This window comes from Thunnus maccoyii, chromosome 8, assembly GCF_910596095.1.
Source record: "Thunnus maccoyii chromosome 8, fThuMac1.1, whole genome shotgun sequence".
NCBI lineage: Eukaryota > Metazoa > Chordata > Actinopteri > Scombriformes > Scombridae > Thunnus > Thunnus maccoyii.
Window position 1 is genome coordinate 3799478 of NC_056540.1, and position 10890 is coordinate 3810367.

The 10890-nt window shown below is 38.9% G+C and overlaps 1 long non-coding RNA gene across 5 annotated transcripts; it reads left to right on the plus strand.

The window, feature by feature from the left end:
• The first annotated feature begins 1313 nt into the window (after window positions 1-1313).
• LOC121901653 lies at window positions 1314-6451 on the plus strand. Of its 5 annotated transcripts, none has more exons than XR_006097348.1 (5): window positions 1314-1688; window positions 2660-2799; window positions 2885-3247; window positions 4921-5041; window positions 6319-6451. It is a non-coding gene; the product is annotated as an uncharacterized LOC121901653 (long non-coding RNA). The 5 variants fall into 5 exon arrangements; XR_006097346.1 differs by lacking the exon at window positions 6319-6451 and adding an exon at window positions 2070-2104 and having other exon boundaries at window positions 4921-5493; XR_006097347.1 differs by lacking the exon at window positions 6319-6451 and adding an exon at window positions 5156-5493.
• Window positions 6452-10890: the final 4439 nt, after the last annotated feature.

Below are 10890 nucleotides of genomic sequence, written 5' to 3' on the forward strand. Positions count from 1 at the left end.
ATGTTTGGCGGGGAAAAGCAACCACTTTCTCCTTCTTCGTCTACTTCAAACCGGTGCATTTCCAGTAGCCACCCACTAAATCTAAAAACGCGTAAGGCTCTCACTAGAGCCAGTATTTATCCTTTCTGCGTTACGGTAGAAACATAAAGGCGTATTTCTGAGGTAACGAAAACACAATGATTATTATTTTCAGCTGATTAGACACTAATTAAAATATACTTATAAATAATCTATTCAATTTTACCAAGGCTGTTGTTTTAGATGTTACTAAATACTACACACTGGACCTTTAACACATTGTATCCTATTGGATAAATATGAAGACATCTATGCCAGTGCTCTAGATGAGAAGTTAAATTTAGAGAGTTTCAATATTAAAACATCATGATTGACTGTATCTAATGCTTTACACAGATCTAAAAATACAGCACCAACTACTCCTCCTTTATCAAGTCTTGATTTAATTTGCTCTATTAAGTGCAAGGTAGCAGTTTTGGTGGAATGATTTGCTCTAAAGCCAAACTGCATACAATGTAGACCAAAATTGCTTGTATTATGAACTGTTGTCAGTTGTTTAATGACAAATTTCTCAGCAACCTTTGAGAGTACTGGCAGTATACTTATTGGTCTGTAGTTACTGGCTTCAAGGCAGACTCCAGATTTAAAAAATAGGCGTGATAATGGCACATTTCCAGTCATCAGGAAAGGAGCTGTGTTTAAAAGACAAGTTAATTAAATGAGCAATAGGGGGAGTTAAAATATCTTTGTGTGATTTGACAAACATAGTGTCAAATTGGAAAGCATCTCTACTTTCGGAGGTTTTAAGGAGCTGATGATTTTGTTTACTTGTAACTTAGTAGTCTCTACCAGCTCGAAAACCTAACCTGTAACAGTCTAAACTTTGTTAACACAAGGCATGATGTCTCAATAAATAATTTTTCGCTACCGGGCTGTGGAAACCTTGATAGGTCCAGTGTCTCTCTCACAAAACCTGCTGCTGACACCACGGTGTCGAAATCAAGGCAGAGGCTGTTCAAAACCTTCCAAACTGTCAATCATGCAAAAGTCTTATGGGACCCTGGGCTGAAACCGAGGGGGCTATTCGGTGGACATTTTAACATCAGAGGCATTACTGCAAAGAGCAATCAGATAACTCATCTTGTGTCTGACTCAAATCTGGACTTTCTCTGTCTGACTGAAACATGGTTGAAACAAACAGCATTTATAATTAAAGAAATAAAAGTATGCCAGCGTTATTTTGAAGTTATTTATTCATTCATTCACTCATTTTGTTCAAGCTGTGAAGACAAAAAGAAAATTAAATAAAGTCCAAACCATGACTTTCTGCTGTGTTTAAATGTATACAGTGGTAACTGCTTATAGTGATCAGTTATCCCAGATAGCAACTGACTCTGGACCGGATCCGCCTCCAAAGACTGATCCGTGTTACAGTCTCACCGGTTTTACATCCCCGTGCCAGATACGGACCGCATACAGGCTGACGAGTGGGTGTGTCAGTTAGACTCGCAATCAGTCAGCAGAGTCAAAGTAGTTACGGGCCAGATCCATGGAAACAAGCGCGCGATTTTTTTTCTTTTTCCTTTTGTTCAGTTGTATCAGAACAGACCAAGGAAAAGCAGGAGACCGTTGGCGGCTTTTCTTCCAGCGTTGGAAAATTTTTTATTACGGTACGGCAAACAATGTTGTGACAAAACAGTATTTAAAGTGGTTTTATGCCTCTTAACATAATTTCAGAAGGTTTTGACTTCCCATTTAAGCTTGCTAATAATATTATATCTGCAACGGCTAGCTTTTTAGCCGGGCTAGCTTACTTAACTAGCTAAGTTAGTTAGAATTAATAATGAATAAACAACTCTGTGTTTGTTATTAGTGATGTTACAACCAATGTCGCCCACAACTTGCTTTTCATCCGCATCTTACTGTCTGTTAACGTTGCGTTAGCTGCTCATATAGCCAGTAGCATATAGGCTAACGGCTAACCTTAAGGCTAACTGCTAACATTAGTTTGAAACAGCACCATTTGACAGCACAACCGGTCTCTATTTCAGGTTCAGGTTCCCCCAGAGTGCCGCGGATCAGTAGGGTAAGTTTTTTTTCCCCTGCTTTGATTTCCCCATCATTACAGTAATTTTCAAATCCAGGCTATAAGTTAATTAAAGTTTTACAGTTAGTAAAGAAGTAACGTAAAGAAGTTAAAAATTTCATCTAAAGTTAACTGTAATTCATTGTCTGATCACTGTGTAATAAGTTGTGTAATGCGCTGCAATATGTATTACCATTGAGAAGCATATTGTATTTGGTTGTTAATTTAGTTGTTGTGACTAGCTAAGAGAGAGGTTCACTCACCTCTGTACTTGTAACGTTAGTCGGTTTGTTCATGGTGTTGTGTTGAATTGCTCTGGCACAGACTGAACAAAATTGTTTGACTAAATTGTTTGACTGAACAAAATTAATTGTTGACATCCCTAGCTGTTGCATAATCTGTTTATCACTTAATTGACCCATTGGCCACTTTTTTCACCCCTCTAAAGCAGCTATCAAAATAGTGAGTTATTAGAATTGCTAAGTGGAAAATGGAGAATTTCGGTCGCTAACAGCTTATCTGTCTTACATTGTGATGGACATTCTCTCTCAACAGGGGCTGTAAGGAAGAACCAATCTGCGAGCAGCGCTCCAGATAGTGAGATAGACTCACATATCATCAGATGGTTTAACTTGGCATCTGACCGGGGAGGTGGCCGCAAAGACCGTGCCAAGACTAAAGAAGCATTAACCACGGTAAATTTCAGATAAAGCATTGTGCTAGTCTTTTTCAGCAGCACTTATGTTTTGTGTTTTTAACTTCACAATTGGTTGTTTATAGGCATCACAACATTCCACTGAGCAGCAGTGGCTGACTTCATAAAGGTACTGTATATTTTACATATATTTTGTATTCTTGATTACTGTGGCAGCCGCACTAAACACCGATGCTGAGTGTCAGTGGTTTTCTTTTTAGCACCGTTAACATACAAACATTTTAAGTAGTGACAGTACACATAGCCTTTTGTTTTTCCTACAGCACACACTTTATTTTTTGACAGTTTGCTAATTTGTATGCACTCATTTTAGTTAACATTCTGTCATTTCTTGCTTGCTTTAAATTATGTTCTAACTTTTTGTTTTTCATGGATCCAACAAAGAAAGTGGCACGAGGAAGTGGAAGGGACAGCAGGCAGTGGGAGAGGTCAAACTTAATTATTTGAAGTTTTGTTGTTTTTTTTTGTTGGTTTTTTCGGGGGGGGACAAATGACTACAAAATCATCCGTTCTGGAGCTGGCCCGGTGCCGGCCCAGAAGTGAAAAAACGGATCCGCACCGTTATTGGCCCGTTGTGCCAAAGGACACCGGCCCGGGTCCGTTTTACAGATCTGGCCCACAACTTATGGAGGCTCTGGGCCGGATCTGGGCCATATCATTTTTGCTATACAGTGATCAGCTGTTTATATGGATCAAAAAGTTCTGAGACAGAATCATTCCTATACAACATTCATGCTGTTGAAATAAGCCGCCTAGAAAAATCAAGTAGTCCGCCTACGGTGTTCATATTGGGTCTCTACAAACACGACAACATATGGAAAAACATTTTAAATCACGTAAATCTATTTTTGTACTTTACTCCCATGATAAGCGACTGCTGCTGAGTGCACACTGAAATCATGACGGAGACAGAAAATCATTTTCTCTCAGTGACAAATTTCTCCCTGAAACTTATGACAATAAAAGAGGGGGAAGAAATTTAAGTAAATTTCACCGCTATCTTCGCCTGTTCTGCTGCCTGGGAAAATAAGGAACTTGTCATTGGCAAAAGTCAATGGTATTCTGCATGACAAATAAAGAAAAAGAAAAGATTATAATAGTCATCTGCTTATAGTGATATTTGACCCAGACAGACGCAGTGTTTCCCCTAGGTTGACTGCGTTGGAGCGGCGGGGGGGGGGTTGTTGTCATATGTGGGGGACATATGAAAAACTCAAGACAAGAGACTCATCGGCTAGACATTTCTCCGTTCTCTGTTAAACAGCAGCTGAGATTGACACTAAAATGAGAATTACTGGTCCACCTTAAAAGTCAGTCCATCTGAAGTGAGCCTGGTCAAGTTAAGCTAACGCGTTGTTGCTAACTTCGGGGCTAACCCCCTTCGATAGGTGTGTATTTTCTTTGTCTTGAGGAGCTGCAGCATTTATTAACTGACAAACAGTCTGTACTGCACATTTACTGCCAGATTGACAACTTAATGCTAAACTTTTCCTCTGCGTTTCTGCCGCTCACCCTCTGCGCTCACGCAACTACATGTGCACATTTACATACACATACCCACACACACACACACACACACACACATGCACTGCCTTATTCCCTAACGGAGCTACGCTACTCTTGTACCTTTCACGTAGATGTCCTTTGAAGAACGAAGAGAGGGAGGATGACTAAAGAAAATCCACAATAACGTAGGGTGTTGCACAGTGTGCGAGTGAAAATCATTAGTAGCTCGTTAATATTAATGATCGTCTGAAATTTTAGCAGCGGCGCTCGTAATTTAGCAGCGGCAGTGTGCCACTAAATGAATATAAGGGAAACACTGAGACGTGATCACTATTTGCTGTTTCCTCTGTACTTACATCCTTCTCCAGTTTATTCATCTCCAACTGCAACTTAATTTTTAACTTTCATTGACGCTTGTAAACGGACATCCTGTGAAAGAGAAAATGTGTCAAAGAGTACGATAATGCTGGTAATAGTAAGTTGGTTCTCTTATGTTGCCTACACCATGATTTTAAATATACATCTGATATTATCTAGCCTAGCGATAATATAACCACAGTCACTGATCTCATCATCATTTATTAACCATGAACAGGGACAAGTGCTGCTCTTCACTTCCACCATGAAGACTGAAGCCGGATGCAGGGATTGAACCGTCAACCTTCTAGTAATAAATTTGCTCCTATAACCTTTAGGATATCACTACCCGCCTACAGGTAGGCCTATACGTTTAATCTGTCATCAATTTTGTGCCAAGTTATCTCCTTCACCTTGTTAATTGTACCAGTATTGGCCTTTTTGGTGAAAACTCCTTTATATTTTTCATATAGTTTCATCAGCAGGTTTGTTCTGCTGCTGAGAAGAACAAAGCCCTAGTTTTCTTTTCTTTTTGCAACATAATATTGTCTTTTCAACAATCGACTGTTCTGGACTGCTTATTCTAGTTTGGCTAGAGTTAGCTGGCTAGAGTTAGCGTTGACTAGACATGGCTAAGCTGCGTTAGTGACTTCATTAACTTTTAAAATGTATGAATATGGCAATGCCGTTTGAAGTTCAGGGTTGTTCTTTAAGGTAAGAGTTAAAGCTTTTAACAATTGTATGAATGAATGAATAAATGTTTTACAATTGCAATGTTGAGTTGGCACTTGAATGAATATCTGAAATGTGATCATGAATACTGTCTTTATTTTAATCATAACAAATAGACTTACGCTGTAACAGTTCAATTTATAAAAAAGTAAAGAGATGTTTAATAATACATTTTCAATCTCATCAAAATGCTATCTTTACAAGAGAGCAGAATCAAGTATAAAATTGTCTCCAAGATGGCAGCACGTTTCTTGTCTGTTGTCTGTGCGACTATTCTTGTGTTGACCTAGTGATATCCATTGTTTCTGAAAAATTACTGGTCAATTCTGTGAGTTGTTCGAATAATACCACCACTTTACACCTGTTTCAGCTTAAACTTGGATCATATGTGAAGTGTGGCTTACATTCTCGCCTATTCCGGAGGACCTGAATCACCACATTGTGTGGTGGAGTTCTAAAACTCAGCACCTGTTTGGGTAATCACATAACATCAACAGATGACTGAACAAATACTCAGTTAAAACTGGATCAATTTCAAATGAATGAGTGAGTCCAGACAGCTCACTGTAACTTCAACGAGCAAACTACCTACTGCACATTATATGATCTCTGCTGCATTCTTGTTAAGGAGATAAATTCACACAACAGCCACAGAGACATTTAACCATCAGAGATGAAATGAGCGACTAAATAGACAAAGAGAGAAAAGCTGCATCTGACTCACCTTATCTGATGTCTTCTTTCATGGAGATGAAGTATTGACGTATTGATGAAGTATAACATCTATTTGTGGCTGTTGGTCATCTTGCTTGTTAGTTAATAGAACTTTGTGGCTGCTGGTTAACCAGTCTAATATCATTAGCAACAATGACAAACCAGCTAACTCTCCTGGTTTTTTCTCCAGTTGCTTCTCTCTCCAGCCTCCCCAGCAGCGTCCTGCCACTGGTGCGCCACACAGTCCAAATCCATTCTCCCGTTAGCTTAACAACAGTCCTTAACAGTCCTTCCATGGATGTATAAAGAGTTCTTCAGGCTGCTACAACAAGCTAACTGTTGCGTTGGCTAACGCAAGGAGCTATCTACTGCTCGTTATCTACTGCTGCTATTCCGCCTTACAGTGGAGAAAATTGAAGATGAAATCTGGAAATTATCATTGGACCAACGCCATGTCATTAGTGCATTCTGGTTGTTGATTGTTTAGGGAGGACGTCTTCCCCTGGAGCATCATTTTACGTGTCAATTGTTGGCCAATTGTAGATTAGCATGAAAAAAAAAGGAAGTACATTAAATTGATGTAAGAGATCCCACCCTGAGGAGGACAGCAGGCACCCACCACTCCACTGATGGTTATAATGTATATAGGACTGACTGACCCAAAAGGGGCGGGGGTGATTGAGTCTTTATCAAAAGTAAGTGTCACATGAATGTGCTTTTCTCTACTTCACTGAATAAGCAATTTTAATTTTTAGCTCTTAATCTTGAGGTTTCTAAAATGCTCCATATTACTGCCGTTGGTTGCTATAGGATACCTTCAGCAATCAGTGGTGCTCTATCATCCTAAATGCAGCTTCTATCGGGATTGAATTTTAATGAAACTGTCGTTATTGGAGATCTAAACTGGAACTGACTGTGACTAGTATCTAATGATTTTAAGGCCTGCTGTGACTTGCTAAATCTCTTTCATATTATATTTGATAATTCCACTAGACCTAATCTGAAATGTCCTGAAAAATTATCTCTAATTGATCTAATCCTAACCAATATTTCTCATAAATACATAGCTGCTTCTGTATTCGCAAATGGCTTTAGTAACCACTGTGTTGTTGCCTTAATTAGAAATACTAAAATTCCCAAAACCAAGCCATGCATCATTATAAAGCGTGACATGAAACATATTATGGAATAAGGGTTTTTTCATGACCTGTTTCACTTTTATTTGGAGAAAATTAACCTTATTGCTAGTGTTGAAAATGCCTGGAAAATCTTTTATGATGGTTTTACTGAAATTGTTGACAAGCATGCGCCCCTCAGAAAATACAGAGTAAAAGGTCGAAACAATGCTTGGTTCATCCAGATTTATCCAACTCAACTCATGAGTGCAATGTGGCATGGGCAAAAGCCAGGAGAACAAGTCTTGATTCAGACTGACTGCTTTTTAGGCAACTGCACAATGCGTTCACAATTGCAATTAGAAAAGCCAAAGCTGATTTGGAAGACTATTAAATTTTAGCTGGAAATAAAAATAGCAAAAAGCTCCCCCCATGCATTGTTAAGGACTCACATAAAATCACTGATAAGGCCAAAATGCTTGGTTGTTTCAATGAGCATTTCATTGCCTCTGGTTCCACGTTGAACTCCCTCAACATTACTCATCAAAATTCCTCTACTGTTTGTTCTGACGGTCATGTTACAATAAGTCCGTCTTTTAGTTTTAATCCAGTTACAGTCTCAGAGGTGCATAAAGCCCTCAAACTTTTAGACACTAGAAAATCAGCAGGTCCTGATAGTCTTGGAGTCTTACTTTTTAAAGTTAGCAACTGATCTTATCGCGCCCCCTTTGACACATCTTTTTTAATCTCTCCTTGGACACAAATTAAATTTTCCTTATATGGAAACCTGCTTTTGTTCTGCTCCTGTTAAAATGGGATGACCCTACTGTCCTAAACAATTATAAGCTTCAAAGTGTCTGTCCTGATTAAGGCTCTGGAATCCCTTGTGAGTGAACGACTGAAAGAGTTCTTATCTACAAGCAAAATCTTATCTGATTTTCAATCTGGTTTTAGGAAAAAAACACAGCACAGCTACAGCGGCCTTGATAGTAAATGATTTTTATTGAATCTCTTGAGAGCAAGCAACATTGTGCAGCCCTTTTTATTGACTTGTCTAAGGCATTTAATACTGTGGATCGTGCAATATTGAAGCAAGCACTTATCAGTATCCAGTCTTTAAGTCGTGACATAAAACCTTTTCAAAATACTATTTCCAGGTTAAAGTCTTGTCGTTTCAATATGCCGCAGTGCTGTGTTCCTCGTTCAAACAGATCTGAGTCAAAAAAAATGACCCCATTGTCATTCTACCGCTCTCCTAGCAATGAGAAAGAGAAGAGGAAATGGCTGCAGTTGATAAGCTGAGTTACAATTCTCAAACAAATGAAGAAAAACAAAGTTTTGGCTAGCTAGCTAAGGTTAGCACTAGCTTTTGCACCTACTCACAAAAACCAAACCGACCCTTTGTGAATATCCCTGATAAATGTTATGGGTTTTTTACGGTGTTTTTGTTCGAACCAAGCAAGAGCACAGCTGATACTACTGTCTACATCCAGTTAACATTACCTGTTTACATCCCGTTTTTACCTGTCCTTACCAGTTCTCATTATGCATATACTGGTTGTGAAACTGTTAATGTTTATGTTCCCCATGGTTAAAAGGCCACATTCATCTCCTCTGTATCTTAGAGTGCACAACCTATCTACACTGCAGTTTATTATTACTGTACATATACTACTACAGATGTGTTAGAGTGGGGAGATACCCAAAACATGCAGGGCAGTAGCTCTCCAGGAGCAGGGTTGGTGACCACTGACCTTGACAGTTCTTGCGTTTTTATAAACGCGCTGTCCTACTACAATGCGTTCTTTGCCTGCCCAACTGTGGCTCTCTCTATCTGCTGCTTCTCCTGCTCAGTGACTGCAAGTGATAACAGCAAATAAAGAGCCTTGTCCTCTGCTTGGTTATAACCTGGGTTGGCCAACAGCCCCTGAAATGTCCTGATGGTGAGCATCTAGATTTAAAGTTAAGCAGTTTTACAAATACAAATAGTTGATTTCCTTGTCAATGCGGTTTCAGTGAGGTGGCCACATAGTGCATACAAAATATCTTTCAATTAAAGCGGACAGTCTGATATCTGTAATATCAAAGTACAAAAGACATAGCCCAAGTCGTAATGGAGGAGTTTCTGGACTCAAAATCCACTCCATCCCAGTAAAATGCCCAAGCTGTGACAGGGATGCCTGTACCCAGTCCTTGTCATCCTGGGTGACAGGTCTTTTGATTCCAGCTGAAATAATAGTATGACATGAGACACCATCAGTGTATGTTATCACCGTTTGATAAATACGATTCATCTTCACATAATACAATAGCTTTAAACCACATAATGTTAAGCAAATAATTCAAAACAAGCAACAAAATCAGACAGCATTATTTGCAAATTAATTACTAACCTTGTGTTGTGGATGGTGCCATCTCAGACACTCTCTTCGCTGATATTTCGTCGGCCCACGGCATCTTCGCCCTCTTCCACACACACTCAACATCGGTGCAGGACACATTTTTTTCAACCCAAGTCAGCAGAGCTGCCATATGGTGGCAGTATAATAGATAATATATAATAGTCTATTCCTAGCACTACACTTGCTGCCTTCAACACAACCTGATCTCACAAAAATACCTGAAATGACCACGACCTCTTAACACCCATTACATGCCACCACCACGGAATGCGGTGTTAAGAGGTTGTGGTCGTTTCACGTTAAAATTACGTGCCAGTACCATAGAAAGAATGCCAATGTAAAGTCAATTAGGATCCTTTGTTGTGGTAGACACAGGAATTCCGTGGTTCAACAACGTCACGCAATGGGCGGTGGTTAATGTTGTTTTCTAGTTTAGAAAACTTTTATTTTATCGCTATTTTTTATTGTCATTTGACTGAATTTATTATAGTGCATTAGGTATGATTGTTTATTCTCTAAAAACATTGCATTGTGTATGATTTTAATGTAATGAGGTAGTTAGATTATAGTTATTAGAGGATAAATTGTTCCCCTTACGTTATTAAAATGGCAAATGTATTCCTCTTTTGTAATTTTCCCCTCAATAAGAACAATAACATGATGATGATGATAATGACTGTGAAGACCACTCCCTCTGCATTGGAATGACGAATTTCTTAAATATGATATTATTACAATGCTCACCCGTGGTTAATGTGACTTTTTGCTTTACTGTGAATTTGCATATAATTCTGTTGAATATGATTTGAAATTGTGTGAATACTAGAGCTCCAACATCATCTGTATAAAATAAATATTTGCGGTTGCATGTACATCGTTGCAAGGTTGATATATATCTTTCAAATGTATTTTCTTTCATAGTAAGAGTAATAACATTATTATTAATAATGGCTAGTAATGAAGCAGAAGAAGCTTCAGTCGTTACCACGGCAATGCTAAGTCACGCATGCTTCTTACTCATCATCACTCCGTTTTCATTCATTTCTCTCACTGCCACTGGCTACGGTAAGTATCTCAACCCAAGGGGTGTTCATTTGTTCAAGAGAATAATATTGCTAAATAATATTATTTCTTCTGTTGGACCCCAGTCTCTAGCGTTTCATCCCTGGAGATTAGATTGAGTGTGTTAATGTGTTGCATTAACGTTTTACACAGCTAACCGCCAACCACTTGCCTAATGCAGTG